We start from the raw sequence: 23,968 nt of genomic DNA on the forward strand, positions 1-23,968 counted from the left end.
TACAGGTTATCCTATATGTAAGTTTAAAATATTTTAAGGGATCAAAATGAGACTTGGGTATGTTGATCACCTTAATAATATAATCTTTATGTGTTTATTTCATTTTTTCTCCTCAAGTGTTAAGGATAATTTAAGGTTAAAAAGCATCTTTTAAAGTTGTCTTTAAAAGATACTTTGATGAACAACTACTACAGCAGCCACAAATGGTATTTGGTAACTCTTTTGAACCAGCTTGTAGTTCCTGTGCTGACTTGACAAATGGTCAGATTTTTGTCTGACACTGGGTTGTCAAAAGACTGAATATCAGTTATAATTACTTTCATTCCATTGAAATGATATTTAAATTTGATCCTCACCTGGAGGAAACTAGCCCACACTACTGTCAGTCATATCTTCAGTTTTTGTAGGACTTTCTTATAGTGATTCTGTCTGGTGAAATGAAGAAAATTTTAAACTTTGTATGTCTGAGTAGGAAAATTCAATTATCAGTGAAAAACATAGATGTTCACTGACATCTTCTAGTATTCCTTACCTAATTATGTTGATTTAAGGTATTCTTTTGTAGTGGTATATCATGCTTGGATAAATAACTCAGCAGACTTAGTCTTTATGAGGTATCAAAAGTGCTTCTTCTGGCATTGAGGAATAGTTGAGAAAAAGCAAAATTACCTTTTTCCCAACAGGAGTGTTTAGGATAGGAGGACATCTATTTATATTATACATAGCATCTTATTGGCAAAATGGACTTTATGCAGGATATGATATCTTTTATTGAAAAAAAGTGTTCAGGGAATGTTTGAAGTAAATAAGAGAAAGTATAGCATTTTTGATTATTAATTAAGGTGTTTGCCAAAGAGTTTTATTTCCTTGATGTCCAGGAGCATAATTTAGGAAAACAAAACCTGGTAATTTAGAATAGAGATTTTGCTTTGTTGTAGAAGTCTGAAGGAAATTTTCCATGATTATATGTTTTAAAAACTGTCCAGAGAGTTGATATGTGTGTATTGAGCATATTCAACCAGTGTTCTGGATCTTTTTCTTTTCAGTGCATCTCTACCTGACTCTGGTTACCTTGACTCCCTAAACCTCTCTCTTTATATTCTCCTTGCGCCTCAACATCAGATTTACAGGGAGGGAAGAGCAAAATCCTTTTACTTTGTTTCACTTTTCTATAATGAACAGATTATCATCAGAATTGTTACTCATCTAAGATTTGGGACTGTCCAAAATAGATGGATAGATTGTAACATAAGGGTAATTATAGCAGTTAAAGGGACCGCTGGAGGATTTGTAATATTGAAAGGGACACACAAAGGAAACTGGTTCTGGGGCACTTTTTATGGTTTCTCAATTTCCCTGTGGGACATAACTTCCAGTTAAAAAACAATTCACTGATAAGGATTCAGAAAGATGGTAGAATTGTGTTATATATGTGTATTCAATATAAGTACCTTTGGTTTTGATTTATTTGCCACTGTGGGTTATACTTGCAAAAAAAAATTGCATTCATTTTTACATTTATGGTTACATTACTTCAAGTATATTTACTCAGTAATAAGTAGCTAAAATGAAAAGTACTCTGGAGTCTTTCCATATTGATTACATTACTTATGATGATGAGCAGGATGATAGCTGGCATCTATATTGGACATTAAGTGCTATATTCAGTGTTATTTGATTTAGTATTTCATTTGATCTTCACTGTAACCCTATGAGGTTGGTCTCACACTTATTATATCTTCCATTTTATAGGTGAGGAAAGAGCACATTAACTTAAGTGACTTAGCCAGGGTCACACAACTAATTAAGCATCAGAGACAAGATTTTAACAATCAGGATGCTTTTTCTTTTTGGTATCCCTCTACTTCAGTAGATAATTATTAGGACAACAAACCCTAAGAATTTAGAAATAAATTTTGTTTTTAAAATTTTTAAGGTCCTTCCCCTAAAATAGCAAGTACAGTAATATCCCTAATTAATTTCAACCTCCAGCAAGAAAGTATTGTCCCAAATCCCTTGCCCTAGGCCCATGTTATTTGCTTTGGACCTCTAGCACTCAGAAGCCTTATTGATTTTTATTTAATAGTTCTTAACATGCTTGGTTATCCGATCCTTACCCAAATAATAGCAGATTAAAAGCAATGACCTAGAAAGGAGGTGGAAGGCCCTTTGAATCAGGCAAAGTGACAGAACTGATAACTGATAGTCTGACACTCAAGCAAGGAATAGAAAATTAAAAAGCAAACCCAGAGTAGTATTATTATATAGCATAATAATGGATATTCCAACTAGTGACCATGAGTCAACTTTAAAATATTATATGATCTTCAATTTCAGAATACAGGAAACAAGTAATATCTTTTAGAAATAGTTTCATGAAAAAAATGGATAGAATAAAGTTTTAACACTTCATTTTTTAACACTTTTTTTAGCATTTCAAATTTTTCTGAAAATTCACTTATGTTGAATATCTTATTCCCTGATGATGCTAAGTAAGTATTGCTTTATGTTAAGCAGCCTTGCCATACTTCAGCTTTAATATGAAAAAGTTACAGTTAAATGCTTTAATAAATGACATTTTTAGAATTAGTGTTCAGGGATAGAGTATATCTAACACCATCAGGGAATATGGTATCATCATTAATCAAATATTCTCATCTTCAAAAAGTTACAAAAGATACTGAATATGGGTTATTAATATTCAAAAAACTCAAACTATTGTTTTAGTTGTACATAATCCAGTTTTTCCTGGTTTTAAGAATTACTTGACCATCTTTATGAATGTGACTGTGATAGTGAATTATTTTACAGTGAAAGCTAGACAATGTGAATTAGTAGGGATTTCTACTTGACAAGCTGGACAAAGCAGTTTTCATTGTAATTTGATTTTTGGAGTTTAGTGACCTCTCTGGAGATGCTTTTATAACTCTAGTATGATAGGAGGACTAATATTAATATTAATAGTAAATTTAATTTTCAATTAAGGGGGGGTACTTTTCAGGTTATATAACTTAAGGAAAAAGGGTAGCTTAGAATGATAATTATAACACTGTAGTTATTCTGAGGAGTTCCCACCTATTAAATAGTTTATCTTAGTCTCTTTGTTAGATTATTTAGGAATAAATAACATTCCCGAGGTCAGAATTGGGATGGGGTAAAAAGTAAGTGGCTGTCTTTTACACAGTAAGTTTTGGGTGAACTCAGTGAAATACAGTGAGCCCAGGTCTCTTGGTAGATTAAATATTTATTAAGCACTAACTGTTTTTCATGAGTTCAGTTCCATGGTTTTTCTACCCCTTGATGCAGAGGAGCATTTACAAAAGAATAGAAAGCCCTTTTGTGATTTTAAGTTCTCAAAAATCTAAAGCTGGGTTAAGATGTCGTGCAATGTGTTATCACTTTGAAATCTATTTGTATTTATTTAGACCTGTTTTATGTCTATATTTTACACAGCTATGATGAATACATATATATAAAAACCATTCTGAGGTAGTGATTAACAAGTAATGGGAGCTTTTAGAAGCGAAAATAGTCCAAAATAAAATAATAATGCATGATTATGGGACATAATTCTCAAACATGAACAGTGTATTTGCAACATTTCTCTCTGATAGGAATTTCATTTGAACTAGAGGTTTGTACTGGCATTATTGAATAAGTATCCTTATAGTTCGTGCTCCATCAGTGTCAATATTATAGCATATACTTATATTGCTTTGATTTCTAAGGAACATTGATATATTTTGGGAAGGGAAAAAATTTTAAAGGAAAGAGAATTCCCCTTCATCCTTAAAAAAATAAAAACAACTTTTTTCAAAATGTTTTAGCTTAGTAAAAGTCAGCTTTTTCTTATTATTTGATAAGTTTCTGTGGTCCCTGTAATGATTAAAGTCTCAGAATATACTTTTCAACATTCGTTGATGTTAAGTTTCTCTATGAGAAATTTCTGTACTTTGAGTACCATGATTTTCATGTCATAAGATAATTTTTTAAACATAATTTGTAAATAACAGCTATTGAGATTTTTAATGTTTTTGTTTTGAAGACTTAAAACCCTTACTATATTATGAAATGTGCTTGCTTGAATGAACTCAGGAAGTTCAATTTAACTGGACAGGTACAACAAGGGTAAAAGGGAGTCTTAAGAATTTGTAGTATTTTAATTGCCTTGTTAAAGAAACTAGCATTCTTGTTTTCAATTAAAGAAGGAAAAACAAAACAGACCTTTAAGGCAGCACTCCAGAATAGTGGTATAGAAGCCAAATAACACATGAGTATTTGGGAGGATCCTACAATATCTTTGGAAAATAGTTAATAGATGTATAGGAAATAATACAGTAGAGTGATTCTTGATAGGAAAAAAAAACCCCATACGTTTTTATGGTTATAATAGAATTTGTCAGTTATACTTAGGTGCAATTGATAATAATAAAGGAATAATCTCTTGATAGAAAATACTGTTTATTCTACATGGATGGCATTAAAGAAATCATTGTCTTAGACATATTGGAGAATAATAGGTACTTATTAGTGCTTGTTGACTTAATTTAATAAAAATTTATATTCAGGAGCAGTGGCTGTAAGGCCATCATCAGGGAAATGTATGTTTGGGTAAAAAAGATGGCCTAGTTACAAATGGAGAGGCATGGATAATATATGGACAACTCATGTGCTTTGTTGGTAACCATGCTATATCAAGAGACCTAAAGAAAGGCATCTAATATTATGGGTGGACCCTTCTCCTGGGGCAGATTTATGAATATAAACAAGAGTCGAGATTGTTGGCCATTCAAGAATGAATTCCCTTCCACTTGGGGCAGCTAGGTGGTGCAGTGGATAGAGCACCAGTGCAGGAGTCAGTAGGACCTGAGTTCAAATCTCACCTCAGACACTTGACACTCACTAGCTGTGTGACCTTGGGCAAGTCACTTAACCCCAGTTGCCTCATCCTGGGTCATCTCCAGTCATCCTAAGAAATATCTGGTCACTGGATTCAGATGGCTCTGGAGGAGAAGTGAGGCTGGTGACTTGCACAGCCCTCCCTCACTCTAAACAAAGTCAAGCGCAAGTCACGTCATCATTTCTCTGATGGCATGGTCTTCTTTGGCAATGAAGGACAAACACATACCCTTCCACTTAAATTGGAAGGAGTAGCCATGACAGTGAAATTGAAGTACAATTAGAATGCTATGTTTTGTTTTCTATTGAGGTAAGTTGTAATATCCTTTGGGTTACATAGTTGGAACTGAAACAATCAACCAGCATTTATTAATTGCCTACCTTCTGCCGAGCACAGTGTGTTGTTATTTGTAATTATATATGTCTAGTTATGGCCTGATATATCCCATTTCCCCCACCTATTCCCCTTATAGATGTCTGTTAAATGTACCTCCTAATTTTAATGTATATTTTATTTTTCAAAATTGTGCTTAAGTTTGAGGTCATACTTGTATGTGTAGTTATTCCTAATATCGAATTTAATTTTCCTTCCTAATAGTTTAAACTTTAGTTGTTTCCTATTAAGAAGTGGGCTGCATTACCCCAGCAGATCTAAACTTCGTTTTTATTTTGACATTTGATTTCAGGTTAATTACTTCTGACTCACAAAATTTTGATGTCAAAGTAACCTCAAAGGGTGTTAGCAGAATTGATGGAACAATAATTAATCAAACATTTATTAAGCGCCTACTATGTGCCAGGCTGTGCTAATCTCTGAAACTGACCAATGGAGTAGTCCAAACTATATAGCTTGTGCTTCAGCAATACAGGAACAATGGCAGAAAAGTGGAATCTTTTTCCAGTCCCCATCAATGAGTAGAGAAATGCTTGCCAATATAAATGGGATCCTGAAATCAGCAACTTAACTTTGTAGAATATAGTACTCAAACCAAAAAAAAGGTTTTATTTAGTCAGAAAAGTTGTCAAAAGCTGTAATGCTGGTGTGGAATTTTTAGAGAAAAATATGTTGAAATTCTTACAACCTGTTATTTATTCTTTGGCAGGACAAGAAGTTAATTTACCATTGTCTTTACTGTTCCCTTTTTATTCAGCAGAGAATCACTTTAAATGACTAGTTGCATGTTATTTTAGGTGCTATAGCCCCTGTGCCCTGTTAATTCAGGTTCAGTTTTGGGATGAAATGAAGCACTTGTGAGTCATTGAACAAAGGAGGGGGAATGGAAGGGAATAAGCATTTATGTAGGGCTCTTGCCAGGCACTGTGTTGAGTGCTTTACAAATACTGCAGTTGGTCTTCACAACAGCCTGCAAAGTAGGTGCTGTTATTATCCTCATTTTACAGTTGGGAAAACTGAGGCAAATTGAAGTTAAGTGATTTGTCCAGTGTCACCTAGCTAAGTAAGTTCCTGAGGCAGGAGGTTTACTTTGTTTAACACACAGCTAAATACTGTGGTATTTAGCTTCTCTGAATAATGGGGGAAGGCCTTAGGTCTTATCTCCAATTCCATCTGGATCTGGAAACTTGTCTGGTCAGTATGTTATCAGGGTACCGTGACTCACATGGTTTTAGGCAAGCACCAAGTCTGAGAGGCACACTGACTACATGTGACTGGGACTTGGGACCTTTTATTTCTCTGGAGCCTGGAAGCTTCAACCAGTCAGGTTGCCTGGGAGGAAGAAGTCAGGAAACTTTGAGTGAAGAAAATGTTGGTCCTGTCACACATGTTCAAAGTATAAAATTATTCTATCATATTCAGCAAGCATTTATTAAGGCACCTAGTTTATGCTAAGCACTGTTAGGTACTGGGAATATAAAGACCAAATGGAAATAGGTCCTACCCTCAAAAGAGTTAATATTCAACTGGGGGATACATAAATTGATATGTAAAATCAGAGTAATTTGGGGAAGGATAAAGCATTAATTAAGAAAGTCTTTGTGGAGGAGGAGTGCATATCAGGCATGATTTACTGCTTGGGTGAAGGAAGGGAAATGAGTTCAGTAGATCCGTTTGACTAAAGAATATGTTGAGGATAATACAGATCAAGGTTAGAACAGTTGGAGCTAGATTTTGGAAGGCTTTAAATCCTGGAATGAAGATTTTTATATTTTTTTCCTAGAAGTAAGAGAGCTGAATACTTCTGAGTAGAGAAATGGCATAGCTAAGCCTATCCCTTAGGAAGATGGTTTTGGCAGCTGGGTAGAATTGGATTAAACAAGGGAGAGTCTAGACTAAAGGAAGACCAGTTAGTCTCCTGTTAATAGTCCAAGCAAGAAGAAATGAGGGCCTTAAATAAGGTAATGCTTGAGTTAGTGGAGAGAAGGGAGAAAATGGGAGAGAGGTTGTGAAAATAAAATAGATATAAGATTTGGCAACTGGATATAAGGATGAGGAACAGAGAAGTTGAAGCATAACTCCAAGGTTGGGAACCTGGGTAACTAGTGCTTTCTTCAGAAATACTTAGATGGAGTTGTATCTCTTCACTGACTTCCTTTTGCCCTAAAAGTCAGATTGAAAAGATCTCTTACCCTGAACATATTACATCCTTTGATCTCTCTCTCATTAGGAGGCCAGTATCAGAAGGGCTATGATGTGGAAGATTAGACTAGTTCTGCTCATGAGGTGATAATGAGAGATGGAATTTGCCAAAAGGCAGATTTTCCTTCAGCAAAGGGAAAAACTATAATGATCATAGCTATCTAAGGGTGGAATGGGCTACCTAACAATTTAGTGAGTTCTCCGTCATTGGAGATCTTGAAGTGGAGGTTAAATGATCACTTAACGAGATCTTGAAGGTCCATTCTAAGTAGTTTAGGATTCTAGCAAAGTGCCAGGTAGTTGGTAATTTTCCAGGGAGCTGCATATACTCTTTTCCTCCTAGAAGGACTACCTGACAGGAACCATCCAAAAGAAGCAAACTCAGGACATCAAGTATAGCTGATGAGGGCAGGGCCATTAGGTGAACAAAGAGATCCAGGAGCCTTTAGGTGATCAATGGAATTCTTTACCCCCTCTTATCTTTCATTTATATCATGGCTTTTAAAAGAAATGTTAATTATTTGTTATTTGTAATTTATGCATTTTGATTTTAATTTTTTTAATCCATTTCTAGTGAGTACCTCTGTACAAAGCATTGGAGCATAAATATAGGGCTGGAATGAACCTCAGAGGTGTCTAGTCCAACTCCTCCTCATTTTACACATAAGGAAAATGAAACCCTAAAGAGATGGAGTGACTTTATTGAGGTCCCATTAGTGGTATGAATCAGAGGTAAAATTTGAACCCAAGACCTCTGACTCCACCGTTTGTGTGACAAATCATTTAACCTTCTTAGACTTTAATTACCTCATTTGTAAAAAGAAAAAAAGAGAGGTTAGATTAGTGAGTAGTGTCAAATGCAAATAGAAATGGGTCCCTACTGGCTAATGTTGACTTAGAAAACCACAAAATAACATTACCTATGTTTTACTGTATTTTTATTTATTTTGTTGAACATTTTCCAATTATGTTTTAACCCTGATTTCTCAACATTGGACTGCATGATCTCTAAGATTCCTTCCAGACTCTGATGTGTGATACTAAATCTTTCCAAGAGTGTGAAATGAACCCTATTCTAGTTCATACGTATGTTTGGATACAGTAAAGGAGAAAGTGATCTAATAGTTGGAATTTTACTTCCACATTAGGTATTTATTAAATGCTTCCTGTGTACCAGGCACTGTGCTGAGTGCTTCACAAAAATTTATCTCATTTGATGCTGTCTGACTACCTATTTGAATTGCTTTGGTGAAAACAGAATTGATAATTTGTGTGTAACTGTTTGATTTACTATAACTCTCCAGAGTACAAACTGAAAACTAGCTTCATTTTAGAAAATCACAATATTAACATGAAATTTTGCCCTTGTTTCTATTTTTCTTACTCATTTCTTTGTTAAAGTCTAGATTGGCAATTTTAAACTAGTCAATAACCTACAGTTTAGTGCATTTTTGCAGGGAAGGCATTAAAAAAATTAGAGGAGGGGGTCAAACTTTGATTGTGTGTGTGGGAAGCATGAACCTCCCCTTACTCAAATTGACTGCTCAGAGATGTCTCAAAGTAAAAACAGAAAATCTCCTTTATTCGGTTCTCGGGAGAAACGGGTGGTCCCTTCACCAGTGAAGCTGGAGTTGGGAGGTGCCTTGCAGAAGCAGAATGGCAATTTATATAGACCCTGACTCCCACTGCTGACCATTATTCTCATTGGTGAGAAGCAAGGTCTTACATGCTAGGTAGGAAATCTAACCAATCCCTTTTGAAACCCGGTTCAAATTTCCTGCTCCCGGATGTTACAAAGCCCACAAAATTACACGTGAATATGAAAATTAGGCATTGAAAACTTGTGCAAATCAGGTGGACCTATGGGAGGACTGCAGACTGCATGCACATATGCAAATTAGGTATTGAGGAGTTAGTCATATCCAATCATTGATCCTAATGCACTACATAGCCTTATATGGAAATCACCTGACTCTGGAGGAATGGAAACAGAAACCTGGGTGGAAGGTCTGGGAGAAGACTCCATATCCCTGAGAAGGCTTCACTAAATCTGTTCCCATTCAATCCCTCTCTTAATTTATTCCTTTGAAGACTTCTCACACACTAGCTTTCAACCAGAGTTTTGTTCATATTCCTGTAACATAGTCTCACATTGCTTATTGATTTCCTCGCACCATCAGGATCATCTCTGTCGTCTGTTTCCACTGGCACCCACCCTCCTTTCTTGCAAAGTATGACTTCCAAGCATGAGGCTTGGGAGTTTAATAACTAATAGTAATAATTACAAATGACAGTAAACAACTTTAAAATTTTTAAATGCAATAACCTTCCATAACTGTGTCTACTGGTTTCACAATCATGCTAAATATTTTCTGAATTGGGATGGGGGAATAGGTAATACAAGGTTCAAGCACATCCCACCCATATTCCTCCCATCCCCTTATTTTATTCCTGTTTCCACACCTAAATCCAATCAATAAATACCTCCTCACATTCTTTCCCCTATGAATTCTTCCCTTCATCTCTCTCCCTTTTATATGAATATGGGAAGGAAGCAAAGTTGACTGATGCATTGACAAATTACAAGGACCAGTCCCCTTGTTATAAGTACAGATACAGAGATTCAAAAGAAAAGGTAAATTAATGAACTGTCCATTTAGAGTTTCCATCTCATACAGCAGGCTGAGGAGGAATATCATCTGATGCAGTTTTCTGGTCTGAATGCTCCTTCAAGCAGTCTTCAGCACAGCACCTCAGCATCTTCTTCCCTTTATCTTCTTGTAATCCAGATGTCCACTCTCCTACAAAAATGAACTTAATACAATTTTAGATTATCATTCCTATCACTCTTACAAAAATCAAAATTGAAACTTTGACCAATTGTCATGTTTAAAAAAAATTCACATTAAAATGCAGCTTCTACATTTTACATCAATTCATTGTTCATTTCCTACATTAGGAAGACGAGATTTCACTAAGGAGTCAATACCAGGCTCCAGTACTTACATGTAAATATAATAAATAATCATTTTTAACACAGTACCTATCACATCTTAAAATAATTCCAGCTTCTGGGCATGTGATGCTTCTTTTAAAGCATTTACAATATATACCACAAACCATTTTTCGTTTAACATTAACCATCTGAGACAGAATAATAAACTATGCATGCTAGCCTCACAAGCCCATGACCTGATTGTCTCCACACTGTTACTAAGAATTAAAGGACCCTAAGTTATTGTTCTTGGTCTAAAGTCCTAAGCGTAATAGCTTAATTTTAGACTTAACCTCAGATGTTCCCCTACCAACAATCTATTATTTGATAGATCTGGTATTATGCTTATAAAACTTTAGATTTTAGGAATTTGCCATTAAGAGTAGGGACATTGAAGGGAAACAACATCTCTCTAACTTCACGTCAATTCCAGGCAGGAGTAGATTGTCAACTGGCATCTAGCCAGCCTAAAAGTCTATCAGGTGTCAGTTGGGAAATGGAGTCAGGAGAATCTTACTGTAGCTCAGGCTGAACAACTGCTCTCCCAACCTTCCCATGAGATCACCTTTTTGCAGTTCATACCAGCATCTCACAGGCTTACTTGCATCATGGATCAGTGGCTCAGACCACCTCTCTTGCTATCCACACCTGGAGTTAGACTCAGAAGGTCAGTTAATAGTCCCATAAAATCTTAAAATAGCAAGCTCCAATAATCAGTTTCAGATATGACTATAATTTCACATTGGCTAAGGAACATCTTTTGAAGCAAATCTTAAGTAGCTTACATGCCTTTCTATACATGTTCTAGTTCCTGATTGAATAACAGTCATAAGTTATTGCTCTAATAGATTTATATCTGTTTCCCAAACTACTTTGTCTGTTTCTAACCCTGCTCAGTCTAAAAGAATGAGTTACACATGTGATAAATTCACTTGAACTTTTATGTTCATGAAATGAATTCAAATCAAAACAAGCATTTAACTTTTGCATCAGTGCCAAATATTACCAGAGGCGACCTGCCTCTAAGAAAATTAGACTGAAATTCTTTTCCCCAAACTGAAGGTGTCTCTGATTTAGTCTCAGTAATTAATTCAGTCAATTGTTTTAATACTAATTGCTTTTACATCATTTTGTAACATGTAAAGACCTCATTCCAAGTTGGAACCTTTGTCCATTACCCCAAAAGAGTTTTAGTCCCATTTGTCTAAAGTCCCTGGAAAACCTCACCTTGAAAACTCCTTGGTTTTCCCCATGTGAACTGGCTCTCCTAAGGCCCACTCTATCACCATGCCCAAATTTGTTCTACTTCCCACTCTTAATTCTATCAATCCAAATCTCCCAGTTTACTGGCCACTTCTATCAAGACCATTCCTGGAGTCCTCAGACCACCTGGGGCCACCCTTTCTCAGTAAGGGACTCCTTCCCCTGAGTCCCTCTGTAGATAAGATACAATTACAGTTAACTTTAAATCCCAGTCTTGTTCCATGGAACAATGATACAACATCTATTCCCATTAGATTCAGAAAGAATGTTCCCAGGGATTTTATCTTACATCTTAGATCTTAAATTTATCCTAAAAGCCAATCACTGAAGATCATTTCTATACATTTTCAAATTCTCACCAAAGCAAGTTCTATATACAATCTCCTCAGCTGCTGGGGCTGCACTTTTTACTAGCCTGAGGACTGCTCCTTTCCCCACATATACACACTGTACCAGCTTTAGGTTTTAGCATTAGAACTATAACAAAATTGTTTTAGCTGTGAACCGAAACAAATTTCAGATGACATCAATTGCATTTTCATATCATATAAATATTATTGACAGAAGGATGAGCTGTCTTACCAAATGAAGACAACGACTGGCTGGCTTCTCCATCCCTACCCATCTCTCTTCATCTTCTACCCATGACTGTGGCTATGTGCTGAACTTCCAGGCTGTAGCTGCTGCCCCTTCAATAGAGTAATCCCATCTTGGGTCACTAGTGGGAACAGCAGCTGCTCCTGGGGGATATTGTGGGGTCACTGCTAGCCAAAAGATTCCCAAACTTTTGGGCTTGTCACCCTAAGAAAGCTTCCCTCGGTAGTGGGGTCTTATGAGTACCTCCCCTGTTTCTCTCTAACCTGAATGAGGTCTGAGATGGAACATGTACTCTAATTGTCCCACCAGAAGTAGGTACTTCCCTCAAGGGAAGAAGCCCAGATAGCCCTGTGGAGAGAGACAGGAAGTCCCACTTCTTGTGAGAGAGGGGCTGGAAAATGCTGCCTGAACTAGATTGGGCTGCAAGGCTAGGGGGTCTGGCTGGCAAGGGGAAAAATCAGCTGACACCTGAGGAAAGGAAGGGGTCATCGGGGGAGATACCCAGAGACTTCAGAGGGTCACACCTCAGCAAGACCGGTTGCTAGGGCTGGAAGAGAGGACCAAAGCCCTAAGGGTCGTAAGAAGGGGGATCATCAAAAATGTTCAGTTGACCCCCATTGCTCCTTTTGAGGGGCAGTTCTAGCTACAAGTATCTTACAATCTTTTCTGAGAACAGGGTCCTCGAAATGGGCCATGTTTCATGACCCTCTAGGTAATACTGAGGCCAACAGTGTTGCAAAAGAACACCAGCCTTTTCTTTTTAAGTTCTTTAGAGAAACTAAATTTTTCCCAATTTTGTAACTTACAAATACAAATGGGGTAGGCCTTCCAAAAACCATACAAAAGATTTTACAAAGTATTTCTTAATACAACAAATATTTTCCTCTCTTAAGAACAGTTTACAATTTATCACAACCCCCTTGAACCTAATTGACAGAAATTACAAGAAAAGACCTAAAACCAAAGCCTTTTCACATTTGCCCATAAGCTTTCTTTTACAAACATACTTTAGAGTAAATGCTTGATTCATGGCAAAAACAATTTTAGCTAAAATTTCCTTAATAGCAGAAATAAACTTTTAACATACTTAATACATCCTCAGATGGAACAGGCTTGAAAATCACACCCATATATATATGTATATATTTTTAAAGGATTTTCATTTTCTCAATAAGAATTCTACAACAAGGAAACTCTTACATCAGATTCATAACGGTTCTTTTTAACCAATTCATTAATTAATTTAACAGTGCAATTCCTAATATTTAGATGGATTACCTAAAAATTTAAACTTATTTAAGTTGACTTAAAACTTAAAATAAGCCATTAATCCATTCAGCTTACCACCACATGGGCACACTATCACCTGATATTATTTCAGATAGAGTCATATCACATTACATGATTTTTTAAAAATACTTCCTCACACCCTCACTATTTACTGAAACCATCTGCAATCAAAACCCTTTTTTTTTTAAGACTCAAGACTATCCAGCCTTCCTCCACATTTCAACTATAACTGTCTGCGCTGGAATCCCCTTTCAGCTTAAATCTACCATTATATAGCACACATCAACATTTTCAGTGCTTATTTATAACCGAATGTAAGTTGCAAATTATCAGATTTCTATCACTTCCTTTTAAAATCCCAATCTGTAGGTAACAAACTACAAATTTAAAAGTCATGTAACAATTACATTAGATTAATGTTGCATTTAACAAATACCCATCCTTATGTTAAGCACTTTACAGTCATAAATGCCAAATAACAATATCTTTCTGCTTAATTCTAATAGGAAGAGCATTCTCAGATGCTGCTTTGTATTTCCTTTTTTCCTTAAGTAAAAGAAAACTTCCCTAGAAGGACCACGTGACTGGCCATTTCAGCTGTGAATAGCCTTTTCCCTTCTACTCTACTTCCTTAAAGAGCTGAAACGCCATCCTCTGGCTCCCTTCCCCCTTTCCAGGCCCAGCAGACCAGGTCTCCCAGTCTCATCCCACCCTTTTGAATCATAAGGGGGAGGGTAACCTTCCCCTTGTCCATGTGGTCTGAGCACATGGACAGAGTTGATGATTCTAAAAGAAATCACTGAAATTCTGAAGGGAATTTGCAGTTTTACACACATCATCTTTTGGTATCAGATACATTGACCCAATTCAAACCTAAAGTACGAGTTTTAGCTTTGGGATCTCATTAAATCAAAACTCAACTTTTTAACTCCAGACTGCCAGTATCCTTACTCTGCTAATTTCCATTACAAAAGAGATCCTCCTTTAGGTAAGGTAGGGAATGGCTGCCACTCCCTTATCAGAGGAGGAAAAACTTTCCCAGATTAAAAAAAAGTTTTAATCAAAGAGCCTCCTTCTATATTTTTATCACCCCATACAAAGTAGCAATATTTGGTCATTTTCTTTTTGTCTTTTGTCTTTTGGTACCTCATTCCAATTTTGTAATCCATTTCCCAAGGGAGTATTTACTTGTATGCTCTGACTCTGCTCTGAAGCTCGGAGTTTGGACTGCTCCTTCCCAATCCTAGCATGAGGGCTGCCACGCAGACACCTCCAAGCTCAGACACCTAATATCCGAGACTCACTGGACTGTCCCTCTGACCAGTCCACAGTGGGAATCACTCACCCACTACAGTCACCCCATAGCGTTCTCAGAGGGTCCTTCCCTTGGGGTCTGCAGTCCATAAAATTTGGTTGGAGGCCATCCCCGAACCTCCCGAGGCTAAGACTCCCGAAACTGACCCTCAGACCCACAGTGCTTACCTTCGGGTTATGCGCATAGGTTACCTGACTGAAGACCATGAAGACCCGTTGGAGTTTCGACTTCCTCAAAGCTTCAGAATTCCAGAGTCTGTTTCTACTGAGTTCCTCTGCTTCCGGTCGTTACTTCACAGAGAGGGAGGCTCAGCACTCAGTTTCAAGGACTGTGGGAGAAAAATCTCCCCAGGGGTGCCTGTCCCCGAACTGAGTCACTGTCCTGCTCCTGGGAAGTCATGTGATCCCGAAAGGGCCCCCAAAACTGTGTGGGGGAAGCACGAACCCCACCTTACTCAAAGTGACTGCTCAGCGATGTCTCAAAGTAAAAACAGAAAATCTCCTTTATTCGGTTCTCAGGAGAAACGGGTGGTCCCTTCACCAGTGAAGCTGGAGTTGGGAGGTGCCTTGCAGAAGCAGAATGGCAATTTATGTAGACCCTGACTCCCACTGCTGACCATTATTCTCATTGGTGAGAAGCAAGGTCTTACATGCTAGGTAGGAAATCTAACCAATCCCTTTTGAAACCCGGTTCAAATTTCCTGCTCCCGGATGTTACAAAGCCCGCAAAAATACATGTCATTATGTGAAAATTAGGTGTTGAAAATATATGCAAATGAAGCATTGACGACTCATGCAAATTGGGCATTGAGAACTTGTACAAATCAGGTGGACCTATGGGAGGACTGCAGACTGCTTGTGCATATGCAAATTAGGTATTGAGGAGTTAGTGAGTCATATTTAATCACTGATCCTAATGCACTACATAACCTTATATGGAAATCACCTGACTGGAGGAATGGAAACCTGGGCCTAAGGTCTCTTCCACTCTAGGGAGAAGACTCCATATCCCTGAGAAGTCTTCACTGAATCTGTTCCCATTCAGTTGCCTTAAATGTAAAGCTAAATATAATAGTATAAAACTTTTTCTACTTTATATATAAAAACGATCGTTATGCTTTTCTAATTTGAATTTTCTTCAGTTTTTCTTTTATGATATCCCTTCAGTTTCCATATTTTACTTGTTAAAAGTTAATATCTAGTATTAGCTTCATTCCCATTGACTAATATAGTTAGTGAGCTTCCCCTTTGGTTTTGCACGAAGGATTTTGTTCTTTATTGAATATAGTTAATGCTTTGTATTTTGCGTTCCTGGTTACTAGTGGATTTGGATGCTGGTGATGATAGTTTTTGTTTACTGTGGTTTGCAGTTATTTTTGTTTTGGTCTGAAATATGATTTCATTGATGTAGTGAACTGCCAATAAGGAAGTTCTCCTTACCAAAGCAGATCAGCAAGTGAATGAAGGAGAGGCTAACTTGACATTTCCAAGGTCACTTACCTGTCAGAAGCTGGGTTTGAAAAAGGCTTCTTCTAGATTTTGAGGCCCGCTTTCTATTCAGGTAGTACTTAGTAATGTGTTAACATATTAATGATTCCTTTTGTTGTTAATTGACACTTTAGTGTGCGAGACATACTTCATGCTGATATGAATTAATATTAGCCAATATGATCATGCATTAAAAAATTAATGACTGTCATAAGTTTAAATCACCCAGTAGTGTGGATAAAAACAATTTCTGCACTTAAAATGATTTTTGAGACAAAAAAAAATTGCAGTTTGTACTATAAAAATTTGTGTGGACAGAAGTACCATCAATGTAGATAGGAAAACACCTGAGGAGTGCAATTGAGGGTTTGAGGGGAGGAAAAGATGTAGAATCAGGGGTGGGGAACCTGCAGCCACGAGGCCACATTTGGCCCTCTAGGTCGTCAAGTGAGACCCTTTAACTGAATCCAAACTTCACAGAACAAATCTCCTTAATGAAAGGATTTGTTCTGTAAAAGTTGGATTCAGTTAAAAAGTTGAACCCAAGGACCTAGAAGGCCACATGTGACCTTGAGGTTTCAGGTTCCCCAGCCTTGATGTAGATAAATCATCGTGGAGGAATGTGATAGAAAATTAGTAGTATAGAATAGAAGGATTTTTGAGTAGTAAGGAGAAACCAGTTGAAATTTGAGATACTTTTTAAAATAAATAAGTAAAATCTTAAACATTCTTAGCTTTAGCTAGATAGAAAAGCTTGATATAGGAAGCAGCATATAGAAAGAGTGCTAGTCTTAGTGTCAAGTGAGTGAATGATGGGTTCAAATACTGCCTCTGACACTGACTACCTTCTGCGTTACCCTTGAGAAACTGCTTAATCTGTTTCCTTGTTTGTTAAATGGGGAAAATAAATAGCCTGTGATATCTACCTGACAGTGTAGTTATAAGAATCAAATGTAACATATAGTACTGTGCAAAGCTTTAAGAGCATACTGTAATTGTCAGCTCATTGTTGTTATTGTTAAATGAGTTAACAAATGAATAAAAATTGCCTTCTAAGTTTGTGTGAACTTCCCATTGCGGCTGGATTTTTTTAAAAAAAAGTTTTCTGTGTGTATACAGTCCTGTTATGTTCATCTAACTTTGCATCCTTTCATATAGATCTTTTCATATTTTGATGCATGCTCCATATTTATGATCTTATGGCACTATAATATTCCATTTTAATAAAATGCCATTATCAAATTATTAGACATGTAAGTTTGTGATTTTTTTGCTATGTCAAGAAGAGCAGCTATGAATGTTTTCGTACAGAAGCTTTTTTCTAGGTTAGGATATATTTTAGGGACAAAGTTCCAGATAATCACTTTTGTGACTTTTAATATATAATCGTATTACTTTCCCAAATGCCTATGGTGATCTTACTCATTCACAAAATGTTAACGTTCCTATTTTTCCTGAAGCCCCACTAATGCTAACTTCCAAAAATTTTTGCTATTTTTTTTCCTAGCAGATATAAATTGAATTCAGGCACATCATTTTGCCTCTAAGCATAAGTTTCTTCATATGTAAAACGAGGGAGATGGACTAAATGACTTCTGGGTTTCTCCTTCCAATTCTAAAAGCTGTTACTCCTCTATGATTCTCTTATCTTAAAAAAGTCTTTTCCTGACCCAGCTATCTCCACATTTCTCTCTTGCCTTTCATTGTCAAACTTACAGAAAGAAAAGCCTGATGATAATCATTCACTTTATAGATAGTATCTCAGAATTTACAGTAATTCTTTACAGCAACAGTGATAATCATATTGTTCCATGTTTCCTTCTGCCTTAACGCTAATTCCATTCTTTGTCTTCACCTTCTATCCCTTAGTTATTTCCCAAGTATGAGCAGCACTTTCCTCCTTCTCTCTCAACCTCTTGACTTATCAATTCAACTTTATGCTCAGATATCTTGCCTTCTTATTCTTTTGTTTATTACAGCATGCCAAACCCAGTCTTGGATTATTCCTGCCATTACCTACCCTTTTTTCTATTCCTGGGCTGCTGAATAGAGCAAGAGAAAGTCATGAAACTGTGTTGACTGAACCAACTATACGTTTATGTTACATAAACTCAACTAGGTTCTCACTGCAGTAGGGCCATCTTTTCTTGCCTCCCTAAATCATTTCCATCTCTCATTAACCACTTGGAGCAATTCCAAATCTTTTAATCCTTCCTCAAGCCTCCCATGACATCTCTTCCCTAGCTCCTTGCAGCTGAGGACCTCACCTCTTGCTTCACTGAAAAAATTTAGGCCTCTTAAAGGAAAGTTTTTGCTTCCCTTCTCATCTCACATCATTCAGATATCTTAGCCCATTATGCCCTCCTTGATTCCTATAGCCCTTTTCTTTGCTAAGTCTAATCCCTCCATATGTATCCTTGATCCCATCCAATCCTGTCTTCTCCAGCAGATTGCTTCCTCAGTTATCCCACTTTTTCACAAATCTTTAATCTCTTCCTAGCTGTAGTTTTCTTTCTTGTTGCATATAAACTCATTGCTATCTACTCATCCTTAAAAAACTCTCGCTTTGAATATGCCATTCCTGATAGCTAGCATTCTGTATCTCTTTTTCGATAAACTCCTTGAGAAAGCCATTTATAATTGGTGTTTCCACTTCTTTGATTCTAAACCCTGTGGGTTTTTTAAGGCAGTGGATAGAGTGCTGGACCTGGAGCTAACTTCAGGAATTCCTGAGTTCAAATCTAGCCTTGGTTACTTATTGGCTATGTGACTCTGAGCAAGTCATTTAACCTCTGATTGCTTTAGTTTCCTCAAGTATAAAATGAGGATAATAAAAGCACCTATCTTTCGAGATTGTTGTGAAGATCAAATGAGATGATAATTTGTAAAGGGCTTAGCACAGTACCTAGCCCATAGTAGGTGCTATATAAATGCTTATTCCCTTTCATTTTCCTGATTCTGACTTTGAACCATATTCAATGGAAACTGCTCTTCAAAATCATCAGTAATCTTTAATTGCCAAAGTGTTTTCCCCAATATCATTCTTCTTGACCACTGTAAAGGCCTTGACACTATTGATTATCTTCTTCTGCATGTTCTCTTTTTTCCAGGTATTCAAGACACCACTTCCTTTTGTGTCTCCTTCTATCTCTCTGACCACTCCTTTAAGTCTTCCCTGACTCTGACTTGGGCCTTCTCTGTACTGTCTTTTCTTATTCCATTCATTCCATGGGTTGAATTTTCACTTCTATGAAAATGATTCCCAGATCGATATATACAGTCATTTCTTCTCTAACATGCATTTTGAAAATGCACATTTGTTGAAATTGCTATATTAGGGAACATTTTGAGCATAACTTGAATTTCTAGTTCCAAGTTTGCTTCTGCATAATGTCTTCCAAGAGAAACAGCAAGAATGCAGAAGACTGTATGGCTTTGCAATAACTCACAAGCTGGAGCCCTTCTGATGCCCACTTCTATAAGCAAACTTAAGGTCATTTTCAAAGTGAAGTGCCATTTTTATTATATATGTTTTTCTGTTGTAGTAGGAACTGTGAAGGGAGAAGAACACAGAAGGACTGTTCTATATTACTCTCACCTTCTTCAGGCATGGGCTTCAGCCTGGAGGCCCAGAGTCATGGCCTGCCCATCTAGCTCATGCAACCCAGGAGCTCAAGATCTCAGCCACTGTTTGTTGTAGTATTGATGTATTTCTTAACCATATACGTGTATAAAACTGCTACTGTTTTTGTTAGGTTTCTGTCTCTCTTTTTTAATGTGTTAGTAGTGAAATTTTTGAGCATTTTACCCCAAGCATGTTTTTCCTTGTAAAACTTGTGTTTTTTTCTTGCACAATTTTGTATAGCACAGTGTTTTGGAAGAATGCTTATGTCAAATTACAGAAGAACTGACTTTATCTAGCCCCATCTCTCCTGAGATCTAGTTTCAAATCATCATTTGTTATTTGGAATCTCAAACTGAATATCTCCTTGGAGTTTCAAACTCAGACTTGTCAAAAAAACAAAACTTACCTTCTCCACCTTCCTCTCCAACCCTCCATCCCACCCCCAGTCAATCAGTTAACAAGCATTTATTAAGTGTTTGCTGCATTCTAGGCCCCACACTAACCTCTGTGAATACAAATGAAAACAGAAGGAACAGCCCCATCCTTAAGGAGCTTACAGTCCAATGGGAAAGACTATACATAAAAGGAAGCCGAAAGGGGAGGAGAAGGGGGGAATGAGAAGATACATGGCAGAGGGCATAATAGAGAAATTCTGTGTTCATCCTTCATTGCCAAAGAAATTCTAGAATGCAGCCTGAAGAGGAATGACCTGGGCAACCTCCTTACATTGAGCTTCTAAGAGGAGTCATCAAATCAAAAGGGAAAGGCATAAGGATAGCGGGTACTTCCAGTATATGAGTTCCAGGGCTGAAGTGAGCTTCCAAGATATAGAGGTTTCTGGGGTGTAGAAGAAAGTTCAGAGAGTAACCTGCAGAAGAATAAACCACACCTCTCACCCTCAGGCCCTTCCCTCTTCTGAACTTCCCTATAACTGTCAAAAGTGCTACCCTACTCTCAATCACAAAGCATCAGCCTCAGCTTACTCCCCAGACCTTATCTATTAACAAGTCTTGTCATTCCTACCTTCTCAATATCTCTCAAATATCCTTTTTCCTTCATTCACCTAGTTACCAATCCTGGTGTGTTCTTTTATCACCTATTCCTGGATTATTGCAGTAGCATAGCCTTCTGGATGGTCTCTTTCTCTCAAGTCTTTACCCGCCCACTCCAATATTCAGTTTGAGATGTCCAAATGACAATTGATTATTTGAGATTTGAGTTGAGGAGAGATAGGACTAGATAAAGTCACTCCCCTTAGCTTCCAAAATGATCTTCCCAAAATACAGATAGGACTGTTGTCTGACCTTACCCAGTAGCTGCCTGTTGCCTCCAGAATCAAATACAGGATCTTCTGCTTGACTTTTAAAGTTCTTCACAACTTTGTCCCTTCCTGTGTTTCCAGTCTAAATTCTTAACACTCAATCCCTCTTCATTTACTTTGCCCTTTGCACATGCTGTTCCATTTCCTGACTCAATGGTGCCTTTACAGTGACTGTCCTCTCTGCCTTTAATGCTCTCCTTTCTCTCTTTTACCTACTGGTCTTCCCTAACTTCCTTCAAGACCCAGCTCAAATCCCCTCTTCCATCAGAAATTACCTTCCATCTACTCTGTATCTACTTTTCTCTGTATTGTTATTTGAATGTTGTCTCACTAATTCTTCAATCTTTTGCAATCTGGCTTCTGTTTGGAGGTGACCATGAATCTTTTGTTTACTAAATCCATTGGCTTTTTCTTTTTTTTTTTTTTTTTATTTTGTAATGTTTAACAATCACTGCCATACAATTGTGATTTTATCCCCCCCACCTACCCCCCCCTCCCCCCCCCTCCCCACGACTGCATACAATTCTGTATAGATTCTACATATACTTTCCTATTGAGTATATTTTCACTATAGTCATGCTATGTAGTCAGACTAAGATAAATGAAAGAAATCGTATAACAAATCAGAACATGATACACAAACATGATCTGCTACAATATGTGAGTGACTTCCATATTTCTCTCTCTGAGTGTGGCAGGCATTTTGCCTTGAGATCCTCCATTGGGATTTTTTTTTTTTTTGGTAAGAAGTTCTTGTGTTATTACAAAAATCTAAGTCTACCAGAAAAAACTCTCACACACTGTGGTTGTTGCTGTGCATAAAGTTCTCCTGGTTCTGCTCCTTTCACTCAGCATCAGGTCATATAAGTCCTTCCAGGCCTCTCTGAAGTCTTCTTGTTCATCATTTCTTATGGCACAATAGTACTCCATTACATTCATATACCATAATTTATTCAGCCATTCCCCAATTGATGGACATCCCCTTGACTTCCAGGTTTTGGCAACTACATAGAGTGCTGCTATAAATATTTTTGTACATGTGGGACCCTTTCCCATTTTTATGATCTCTTGGGGATATAGTCCTAGTAGCGATATTGCTGGGTCAAAGGGTATGCACATTTTTGTAGCCCTTTGGGCATAGTTCCAAATTGCTCTCCAGAATGGTTGGATGCGCTCGCAGCTCCACCAACAATGAATTAGTGTTCCAACTTTCCCACATCCTCTCCAGCATTTATCATTTTCTTGTTCTGTCATGTTTGCCAATCTTATAGGTGTGATGTGGTACCTCAGAGTTGTTTTGATTTGCATCTCTCTAACCAATAGTGATTTAGAGCATTTTTTCATATGATTATAGATAGCCTTAACCTCTTCCTCTGAAAATTGCCTGTTCATATCCTTTGACCATTTATTAATTGGGAAATGACTTGTATGATTATACATTTGGATCAGTTCTCTATATATTCTAGAAATGAGCCCTTTATCCCCGAGCTTAGCTGTAAAAATTCTTTCCCAATTTACTACATCCCTCTGGATTTTGGTTGCATTGGGTTTGGTTGTGCAAAAACTTCTCAGTTTAATGTAATCAAAGTTATCCATTTTGCATTTCATAATGCATTCTATCTCTCCTTTAGTAAAGAATTCTTCCCTTCTCCATAGATCTGATAAATACACTATTCCTTGCTTCTCCAGTTTATTCATGGTATCAATCTTTATACCTAAATCATGTACCCATTTGGACTTTATTCTTGTGTACGGTGTCAGGTATGGGTCTATGCCTAATTTCCGCCACACTGTTATCCAGTTTTCCCAGCAATTTTTGTCAAACAATGAGTTCTTATCCCAGAAGCTGGGGTCCTTGGGTTTATCAAACAGAAGGTTGCTATATTCCTTGCCTACTGCATCTTGAGTGCCAAGTCTATTCCACTTGTCTACCTCTCTGTTTCTTAGCCAATACCAAGTGGTTTTGATAATTGCTGCTTTATAGTACAGTTTGAGGTCTGGTAGCGCTAGGCCACCTTCCCAAGCATTTCTTTTCATTAGTCCCTTTGATATTCTGGACCTTTTGTTTTTCCAAATGAATTTTGATATTATTTTGTCCAGCTCTAGAAAGTAATTGTCTGATAGTTTAATTGGTACGGCACTAAATAAGTATATTAATTTGGGTAGAATTGTCATTTTTATTATATTAGCACGGCCTATCCATGAGCAACTAATGTTTTTCCACTTACTTAAATCTGACTTTATTTGTGCAAAAAGTGTCTTGTAATTGTGTTCATATAATCCCTGGGTTTGTTTTGGCAGGTAGACTCCTAAGTATTTTATACTGTCTACCCTAACTTTAAATGGGATTTCTCTTTCTATCTCTTGCTGTTGGACTTTGTTGCTAATATATAGGAATGCAGAAGATTTGTGTGGGTTTATTTTGTACCCTGCAACTTTGCCAAAGTTGTTTATTAATTCTAGTAATTTTTTACTTGAATCTCTGGGATTCTCTAGGTAAATCATCATATCATCTGCAAAGAGTGATAACTTAGTTTCTTCTTTGGCTATTTTAATTCCTTGGATATCTTTATCTTGTCT

The 23,968-nt window shown here is 37.1% G+C and overlaps 1 protein-coding gene and 1 long non-coding RNA gene across 4 annotated transcripts in view; one reads left to right on the forward strand and one right to left on the reverse strand.

The window, feature by feature from the left end:
* The window catches only part of TAB2 (TGF-beta activated kinase 1 (MAP3K7) binding protein 2), a 125,337-nt gene that overhangs the window by 1,987 nt on the left and 99,382 nt on the right, over positions 1-23,968 (forward strand). The gene's annotated exons all lie outside the window — the stretch shown is intronic.
* LOC140527039 (uncharacterized) lies at positions 9,051-15,205 on the reverse strand. Its single transcript, XR_011974651.1, has 3 exons — positions 15,123-15,205; positions 12,336-12,442; positions 9,051-10,309 (listed from the first exon to the last, which is right to left on the reverse strand). It is a non-coding gene; the product is annotated as an uncharacterized lncRNA (long non-coding RNA).

This window comes from Notamacropus eugenii, chromosome 2 (genome assembly GCF_028372415.1).
Source record: "Notamacropus eugenii isolate mMacEug1 chromosome 2, mMacEug1.pri_v2, whole genome shotgun sequence".
NCBI classification, from domain to species: domain Eukaryota; kingdom Metazoa; phylum Chordata; class Mammalia; order Diprotodontia; family Macropodidae; genus Notamacropus; species Notamacropus eugenii.